An 8354-nucleotide genomic window follows, 5' to 3' on the forward strand; every position below is an offset into this window, starting at 1 on the left:
ACACTAATTATTTTCTTGTTTGCTGACAGCCGCAAGGTACTTCTGTTGGGCTGTTCTGATCCATGCTGTGCTTTTCGGTTATACAGTCTTGATTCTGCTTGCTGTCAGTGAATGGAGACATTCTTGTTTACATCGGGAGCCTGAAAGACCTGTACAAGCCCCAATACAGACCAGCTGCGAGTTTTTTTTTTACGATTGTCTGCAGGCTATACAATGCTGTGAGCTAAACATAACAGCAACAGCACAAAACTCTCTCCTGCTACAGGTGTTGGATTATCAGACGGTTGCTGAAAGTATATATGATTTGCTGGAAGGGAAAATAATCTATAGGAATAAAGATAAGGGTATGTGCACACGATGAGAGGCTTTTACGTCTGAAAAGACAGACTGTTTTCAGGAGAAAACAGCTGCGTCGTTTCAGACGTATCAGCTCCTCCTCGTAATATGCGAGGCGTCTTTGACGCCTGTAATCTTGAGCTGCTCTTCATTGACTTCAATGAAGAACGGCTCAAATTACGTTGCAAAGAAGTGCCCTGCACTTCTTTGCCGAGGCAGTCAATTTACGCGTCGTCATTTGACAGCTGTCAAACAACGACGCGTAAATTACAGGTTGTCTGCACAATACGTCGGCAAACCCATTCAAATGAATGGGCAGATGTTTGCCGACGTATTGTAGCCCTATGTTCAGGCGTAAAAAAAGGCATAATACGCCTCGTATACGTCTGAAAATAGGTCGTGTGAACCCAGCCTAAACGTAACATGTTATGTAAAACTGGATTATCAGACATTCTGGATTATTGGATGTCAGATTAAAAGAATTTCACTGCACTTTGTCACAATGTTTCAGCAAAGGTTATATGTATCAGCTAGAATTGGGGTCCTTAGCCATCTTTCCCCGTTCCACCTCACTTAACGACCACAGCGAGGAAAACTTAGAATGGATCGGCGGTCAAGCATGGCCGATTCCGTGGCTGACAGTAACAGCCAAGTACATCTTTTCCATCAGCCTTATATACAATGAATTGAGCCGCAGCGCACATGCTCGACCGCCGTTCTATTGAATCTCCTCCTCACTGCGGGGGGTATATCGGAGTGGCATCGGCGGCAATCCAGGCAACAATTCAGATGGAACGGACGGAGTGTCGGACGCTGCTTGTTAGCAGGTCTCTTCTCCAGCTCATGCTACATTAGGGCGTATAGACAATAATCAAAGTATCTCCAAACCAGAGGTATAAAGTCGGAATTTGTAGATATATTAGTTCCTTGAAGACGCAGTGCGTAACTTCTTAGTTCTTCGGATAAGCATGAACTTTCATACTTGAAGTGTCTTCCGAGGAAAGATATAACAACGCCTCCAGAAGTGGACATATGTCCCTGCAGGATTAAGATTACAGGACGCAGAGTAATTTAGGGACAGGAAAGCCAGCGCTATTCCCTGGGGTTCTGTTACCTAGCGACTCGCTTGTCTTTTTTTTTTCCATTCCGTCCAGCTGGAAAGTCTTGAAATAACAACATTCACAATGTGCGCTCAGTCATACGTGCCAGGAAGTTTGGTTTACAAAGATGTAATATTTAAATCAGCCCGCAATGACTGGTGGTTATTATCAGGAATCCCACAGGACAATGATAAGGGTAGTAGTTTACATATCGGGATTTCACTACAACTTTTCAGATGCAAATCCAAACTGTGATTATTCTGTAGGGAAAATCCATGCACATATGGTTATACAGAGGCGTAGCTAGGTTCTCCAGCACCCGGGGCAAAGATTCAGTTTGGCGCCCCCCCAACCTCTTTCCCGACATCTCCTTCCCCCTCGCCATGTTTGTTTTCTCTACCAATCAATGACGTGTCATTTCTTTTCCACATTTCTTTTTATGTAATTCGAGCATAAAAACATTTATACATTTTACAAGCAATATAGTTCTATACACAACACCAGAACCAAGCTCATTACATAAATACAGCCCCAGAACCAAGCTCAGTACATATATACAACACCAGCACAAATACAGCTCAATTTAGTGCAACCCCTGCCGTATAGGTGTGTACGGCGTAAAACTACAGCTCCCAGCATGGCCCGAACAATGGTAAGGATATGCTGGGAGATGCTGTTTCACAAAAAAGAAATCATACCACCATCATCTCGCTGCAGATCATACAGTGACTACAATACTGATTAGAGGCAGAATAAACATTTACATTAAAGAGGCTCTGTCACCAGATTTTGCAACCCCTATCTGCTATTGCAGCAGATCGGCGCTGCAATGTAGATTACAGTAACGTTTTTATTTTTTAAAAACGAGCATTTTTGGCCAAGTTATGACCATTTTTGTATTTATGCAAATGAGGCTTGCAAAAGTACAACTGGGCGTGTTGAAAAGTAAAAGTACAACTGGGCGTGTATAATGTGCGTACATCGGGGCGTGTTTACTACTATTACTAGCTGGGCGTTGTGTATAGAAGTGTCATCCACTTCTCTTCACAACGCCCAGCTTCTGGCAGTGCAGCACTGTGACGTCACTCACAGGTCCTGCATCGTGTCGGCACCAGAGGCTACACTTGATTCTGCAGCAGCATCAGCATTTGCAGGTAAGTAGCTACATCGACTTACCTGCAAACGCCGATGCTGCTGCAGAATCATCTGTAGCCTCTGGTGCCGACACGATGCAGGACCTGTGAGTGACGTCACAGTGCTGCACTGCCAGAAGCTGGGCGTTGTGAAGAGAAGTGGATGACACTTCTATACACAACGCCCAGCTAGTAAAAGTAGTAAACACGCCCCGATGTACGCACATAATACACGCCCAGTTGTACTTTTACTTTTCAACACGCCCAGTTGTACTTTTGCAAGCCTCATTTGCATAAATACGAAAATGATCATAACTTGGCCAAAAATGCTCGTTTTTTTTAAATAAAAACGTTACTGTAATCTACATTGCAGCGCCGATCTGCTGCAATAGCAGATAAGGGTTGCAAAATCTGGTGACAGAGCCTCTTTAAGTGACTCACCGGTGACGTCTCAGATTCTAGTTATTTTTCTCCATCCGGTCCAGACCTCTATGAAGACTTCTCCCGGTCACAGCCCATTTCTGCAGTTTCTGCAGATGTCTTCAGCTTCTCACTTTTCCAACATTTCTACACCTATAAATAAAGATAAAGTTCTCATTATACCACACACTACACCCCTAAATATAACAGCGCCATACACTGCACCTCTAATTATAATAGCACCATACACCGTGTCCCACACACACACACACACACACACACACACACACACACTGTGCCCCCTGTAGATAGTGCCCCCATATAGCCCACCCCTGTATATAGTGTCCCACAAATAGCTCCCCCTATAATGCTCCACAGGTAGCCCACCCCTGTATATAGCCCCCCTGTAGATATAGCCCACCCCTGTATATAGTGCTCCACAGGTAGCCCACCCCTGTATATAGCCCCCCTGTAGATATAGCCCACCCCTGTATATAGTGCTCCACAGATAGCCCACCCCTGTATATAGCCCCCCCTGTAGATATAGCCCACCCCTGTATATAGTGCTCCACATATAGTCCACCCCTGTATATAGTGCTCCACATATAGTCCACCCCTGTATATAGTGCTCCACATATAGTCCACCCCTGTATATAGTGTTTCACAGATAGGCCACCCCTGTATATAGTGCTCCACATATAGTCCACCTCTGTATATAGTGCTCCACATATAGTCCACCCCTGTATATAGTGCTCCACATATAGTCCACCCCTGTATATAGTGTTTCACAGATAGGCCACCCCTGTATATAGTGCTCCACATATATAGGCAACCCCTGTATATAGTGCTCCACATATAGTCCACCCCTGTATATAGTGTTTCACAGATAGGCCACCGCTGTATATAGCCCCCCTGTACATATAGTCCACCCCTGTATATAGTGCTCCACTAGATAGTCCACCAATGTATATAGTGCTCCACTAGATAGTCCACCCCTGTATATAGTGCTCCACAGATAGCCCACCCCTATATATACTATATATAGGGGTAGGCTATCTGTGGAGCACTATATACAGGTATGAGACAACTCGTTGATCGGCGCTCGTTTGCTCCTTTCCAAAGGAGCTATGTATGGCGACGAGTGCTCATTACTACGGCCGCTCGTCCCCATACATTATTATCATGTCGGCAGCGCCTCTCCCTGTTTACACGGAGATGTCCTGCCGACAACGATAATATTCACAGCTGCATAAACGATACAATCAGCCGATGAAAGAGCGTTTACTTGATCGTTGCCCTGTTTACACCTGTTTCGGGTCTTGTACTTTTCCATAAAATAATATCTAGGAGCATATCCGAAAAAAATCCAACAGTGTATTACTGTATGTAGTCATGGTTTTTTACACCGTTTTCATTGTACTGTTTTTCTGCCTTTTTGCTAATGTTGTGGTGGAGGGGAAAGCCCAGGTTCACACCTTAGACCCCAAAGCAGCCTCAGGGGCCACGTATATACACTCTTGAGGATCTTGAATATTGTATACAAAATTAAAGTGGTTCTCCCACTATAGTGATGGCATATCGCAAAGATTTGTCATCACTTCCTCATCGGTGGGGGTTTAGATTGCCATGACCTCCACCAATAATAAGAATGAAGAGGCTGCCGTGCCGGTTAAGCACTACAGCTCCTTCATAGATTTTCCCTACATAGCGCCGCTCCTGGCTACCCACTGTTTAGGGAACAATAACACAACACCATTCACTTGAATGGGGCTTTGCTGCAGTTCCTTGCAAAACGAGTGGCCAGGAGTGCCAATATGCAGGAGGAATAGAGAGGAGACCCCTGTTCTTTGTCCCAGATGAACACCACCTATCAGAATGTTATGGCATATCCTAACATTGTAAGATAAAATACCCCTTTAATTTATATTTTTGTTCCAATTTTTCGCCACAGAAGGGTATAAATAATGCTGAAGAATCAGTGCACAATACTGACTACTGCAAAGGTATTAGCAAGATTTGTTGACATGCGCTCCAATTCCAATTCACCATTGTTGTCAGTTCTCTCCATTGTTTTTCCCTTCTGCAGAAAATGAATGTATGAACTATGCCGACAGCTCTGTCACCCTTACACAACTTGTGGTTAAAACAACAAAACTTCCAGTATCCTGTTTACTTACTGGAAATCATGCAATCAACTAGTTAGAGGTTGATTCTTTTTATTTTTTTCTCTTACATTCTACGACTGGATATCATATAAGTGTATTAGATTCAATATGCTTGGGTTGCCCTCTGAGAACTTTATTTTAAATGACAGATAGTGGATTACTGAAAAGATTAAATCTGTTATGAACACTGCTCCTTTAAACGGTAACTAAACGTTTGACAAACTTCTGACATGTCAGAGTGACACGCCAGAAGTTTGGATTGGTTGGGGTCCGAGTACTGAGACCCCCACCAATCGCTAAAACTAAGCGGCAGAAGCTCTTGTGTGAGAGCTCAGCCGCTTTGTTTCTGTTCGGCTTTTTACGGAAAGCCGATGCATCGGAGTACAGATTCATAGACTTTCTATTGAATCTATACACGATACATTTATTTCCAGAAAAAGCCGAACAGAAACTAAGCGGCTGAGCTAATATGAATAAGTTTATTTAACCCGTACGTCTAAAGTTCTGTGCAGATTAATGTCCTAATATATCTTAATATAGGTCACAGCTCAGTTTTTCTGTTATAGAGCTCCAAATCCCCTGCTTTCCTTTGCACAGCCATATAGATAAATGATAAAATTCTCACTTTCTGCAGCCACCACTAGGGGGAGCTTACTGCATACAGCTTCCAATTAATTCATTACTAGCTCTATAAATCTCCATAGTCCCTAGTGTTGGCTGCAGGCTGAAAATACTTTCTCAACTAATCCATGGTGGCGGGTGGCAAAGTGGGCACCTTCATTTGACTGGGTCCCAGCAGGCAGTAAGACCGGTGCTGCCCTTATAGTGGCCCTGGTGATGTTTTAACTCTGTCCGTTTCATACAGATTGCACACACAAAATTGGCATCCCCTCCCAGTGCACATTTACCAACAATATATTCAGAGTTGTAACTTGAAGTTCCTGGGCAACAATGCAAAAACTATAATAGGCCCCCTCCTACCATGTGTCATTTATAATACTGCCCCCCTCAGGCACCAGTACCTGGGTGTGACTGCTACATCTGCACCCCCTTTAGCTGTGCCCATGAACATATTGCATGATGATTTACCCCTTGCCAGACCCCTGTTTCAGCATTTACTTTGGTTCTGGATAATATGAATCCCCTGAGCTGTGGTCATCATTGACCGTCGGGATAAGGAATCTCATTCACATAATATTTTACCCTATATTACAAGCATATATATAATATTCTGGCACTTTGATATATACATTTTGCTTCTGTCAGTAGTAGAACATTTCAATTAATAACCATAGACAATTATATGAAATTCCATATTACTCGCTGCTGCCACGTGAATCTGTCAGCAGACTATTCTCTATAACACCAACCAAAAGGAGCATTAAAAATACCATGAAGTCAGAAAGTAATTTTTATTATCACACCAAACACAAACATAGTGTGACGTTCAGAGAACCCCAATAACCTAAAATCCTCATTTTAAAATGTATTTGGTGACTGTGCAAAGGTATTACAACACATAGATCACAATACAAGGTAAAGCACTAATAGTAACAACAAAGCACAATACAATAAATTGGAATAGATATATGGGCAGCTATTGCTACCACCCGCATATTAACAGTCAGCCACAATGGGCAATAAACATAAGAAACATGGGCAGTACCGGAATTTGTGGGCGTTAAGGGTTCATGATACTTTGGGAAGTATTTTCAGTATAGGTTGATTGAGCTCTGGCTACAACAGTCTGTATTCTGCAAATGGAATTAACAGGAAGCACTGCTTCTAGGGTAGAATATCTCCGTAATATGGTATCGTATGTATGTCCCATATGGCAACACGTGGCCCATCTATTGTTACTTATAAGGCCAGATCCGACATTGGTCTCCTCATATTGCAGATCTCCACTAGATCCCGGGTCTGAGGGACGAAAAATGGTGCCTAGGGGAGCTGTCGACTATTTTCCCAAAATGAAGATGACAGGATAGGCCATCAATATCGGATTAGTCGGGTCTGACTCTCAGAACATTTTTTAAGGGGCTCCGGCGAACGCTGCTTCCCCTTAATTTCTTAAGCAGCTCCATACTGTACAATGCCGACACATTTGTAGCGGCGGAGCGCAGCATTACAGGTTTCTCCCATTCAGTTGCTCCGCCGCTACGTATGTGTCGGCGTTCTACAGTATGGAGCTGTATAAGAAATTAAGGGGAAGCAGAAATCACCAAAGTGCCGCGGCCTCCTCAAATAGCGGATTGGCAGGTTTGCCGAGAGTCTGACCCCCGCCGATCAGATACTGATGGCCTATCCTGCGTATAGGCCATCCATATTATTTCACTGGATAGCCCCTTTAAGCCATGTTGAGTAAACTTAGATTAGGGATCAGAGCAATATGAGCCACATATAGTATCCTTACAGGGAGAAGAGGGTGAGGCTCAACCACTGGTGACCTCCTGTATACAGATTCCTCGCTGATCTATAATTCAACATCAAGGGTTATACATAAAATGGCTTTTCATTTTGTATTGCATAGAGTATTTTTTTCTATCCCTGGTAACTTATGGAAAACTACCAACACTTGTTATTACCTGCAAAATATTATTACCGGGACCGGTCTTATGGCAACAATAACTGGGACAGAAATGTGGATCTCAGGACCCACATGCTGGAGGTATGCTATATCTGGTTATGTATTTTTACTGCTCTCTGTGGTTATAAAATTCTGCAGAATATGTTGCAGATAAATAAAGGTTTATTATTAAATACAAGAAAACTGCACACCCCATTTATTTTATGTTACTGGAAAATATACATGTAATGACTGCAGTCTGCCTCTAGAGGTCACTACTGTGAGAGAATCTCCATATTATATTCCACATGTAATAGAAATAGATTGTAATACAGATTAGACTAACGAAATAGCACAAAATGGAAATCTAGATGTAGATTTATATGGCTCTCATTGCATTCCCATTACTTCCTGTCAGTGAATGGAAACATTAATAGTTCACATCAAAAGAATGAAAACCTGTCCTGATATTGCCCCATATGGTTCGCTAAAGGGTATCAGTATTATAATGAGTCCTATACCTGTGTGTCGTTTGGACAGGATCAGGACAAGTTTTCAGTCTCTGGATGTAAACATGAACGTTTCCATTCACTGACAGCAATCAGAGCTTGAAATTGGTGAAGAATTAAAACGC

The 8354-nt window shown here is 42.9% G+C and overlaps 1 protein-coding gene across 3 annotated transcripts in view; it reads right to left on the minus strand.

Annotated features, from left to right (window-relative positions):
• CLRN3 (clarin 3) overlaps positions 1-8354 on the minus strand; it is a 56168-nt gene that overhangs the window by 42698 nt on the left and 5116 nt on the right. The window contains exon 1 of one of the 3 annotated variants that reach the window (XM_075843131.1): positions 3011-3127. The exons of the other annotated variants lie outside the window; for them this stretch is intronic. The gene's annotated coding sequence lies outside the window, so the exon portion shown is untranslated. Of the gene's footprint in view, positions 1-3010; positions 3128-8354 lie in introns of those variants that run through there. 3 annotated transcript variants of the gene reach the window in all.

Source organism: Rhinoderma darwinii, chromosome 11, assembly GCF_050947455.1.
Source record: "Rhinoderma darwinii isolate aRhiDar2 chromosome 11, aRhiDar2.hap1, whole genome shotgun sequence".
NCBI classification, from domain to species: domain Eukaryota; kingdom Metazoa; phylum Chordata; class Amphibia; order Anura; family Rhinodermatidae; genus Rhinoderma; species Rhinoderma darwinii.